Raw genomic sequence first — 1893 nt, 5'->3', positions numbered from 1 at the left:
ATATATAAGAGAGTTGTCTGAGGAATATCTGATGCTATTTTTGAGTATTCTGACGAATAGCAGAAAAAGTAACACTATAAGTGAAGTGTACTGTTACGCCCCTTGTTTTGCAGACATATCATTATGTGTTGTTCTATGCCGATCAAACTCTGTTTTCCACAGTTTGGAGCAAAAACAATTTCACAAACAGTTTTTCCTATTTAGGACTGATGTTTTCTGTTTTACGACTGGAAACGGTCCAGAATATCAGTTTAAGCAACCAAGTCAGCAGAATGCAATCCAACAAGCAGATATCGTAAGCAAACAGAACGTCATATGAGAACACATGTACACAAATACACATTGTCAGACAAATACGAAAAACAAAGCATCATAGAGGACAGTATGACTTTACCCGAGAGTGCTTTGAGTAAATATATTATTTATTATGCATAAACATCCTCTATTGAGGTTGTGTCAAATTAATTAGTATAAGTCATCTAAATGTACAATGTGTGTACATATCTTAAATTTGAACTCATACAACTCAATACTACTAACAGCTTAACCCATACGATTACTTATCTTCGTCTATGAAGTATTCAGTAAAGTCACCTTGGATGGTAAAGGGATACTGTAATATGTAAATATGTATCTGTTCTCTGTTGTGAATCCTTGAAAACACAATAAGACCATACACTTGCTCAACAATAATTTTCAGGATTTTCAACACAAGTGACATTAAATATGCAATTAGTAACACTGGTTGTCCTTGTTTGAGAACACAAACATTTATTTGTAAACATCAAATTCAGGAGAATTTCTGTTTTGTTCGTGCAGTCTAATTTTTCACTTTGTGTATTGTAAAAATCTTTGTAAGCATCTGACTGTGTGATGACGATAACGATGAAAATCAATATTGTTTCTTTATTTACATAATAATTCAAACAGAAACTCTGCAATCTTTCTACAAAAAGCATTGTTCAGAGCTAATCATGTATTTGATGTTTTGCTTGTTATTTTATTTTTTAAAAACAAAGCCTCAATGCCATCCCCCTTAAAGCAAAAAAATAAAGTAAATGAGATGGAAAAATTGTCTTTTGGTTATTTCTTTTTTGTTGCTTTTGAATTCAAATGTATGATAATACTGTATATTAGTATAAAACAAATATTGTATGTGAAGTCCCAAGTACTAAATAACTAATGGTATTATATTAAAGATTAGTATATTTAATGCATGATTAGTCACACATATTTTTAGTTGAAATTGTGATATTCACATTTACGTTTAGGCCCATTGTTGGAAAGTGAATGCACACCACACCACTGACATATCTTGTAAAGGTGCAAGCAGAAATTAGAAATTTCATATGGTGAGTGGTGAGTGCATAAAAGTTTCTACCTGAAATGCATGCTGGGACATGGTCTTGATTGTGAACTTGCTGTAACATCTTTAATTTATGGTGTTGCAGGTTATCCTAAGTCATGGAGGTCATCATCATTCATTGTGTTTGTGTGTCTTAGTGACTGTGTGTTGCAACTGACTGTCTCTATAGTACAGAGTTCACAAGTTAAAAATACCACAATAGTAACGCAGTTCGTAATCAGCAGTAAGAACCTCATTCTACAAAACAGGCACAGTTTGCAGATGCAACATGTGGTGAGATGCGCTAACCACAACAAATGTGCCAAAGTGTGTTTCCAAAGCCTAAGCTTTTAAAGCAAATGTTCTTGTTAACATGATATATGAGAAAAACTATTTTTTAAAGAGTAAATACTCATTTTTATTACTTGTATTACCTCCCAGCCATTGGTACACGTCCATATACAATTTGTTGTGTTCATCACTCAGTTTGACTTACCACCCCATCACGTCAACTTGTTCTGTCTTGAAATAATGTACTATAGCTTTAA

This window comes from Salminus brasiliensis, chromosome 11 (genome assembly GCF_030463535.1).
Source record: "Salminus brasiliensis chromosome 11, fSalBra1.hap2, whole genome shotgun sequence".
NCBI lineage: Eukaryota > Metazoa > Chordata > Actinopteri > Characiformes > Bryconidae > Salminus > Salminus brasiliensis.
The sequence above is the reverse complement of the archived record's forward strand: the minus strand, read 5'-3'. Positions refer to the sequence as shown.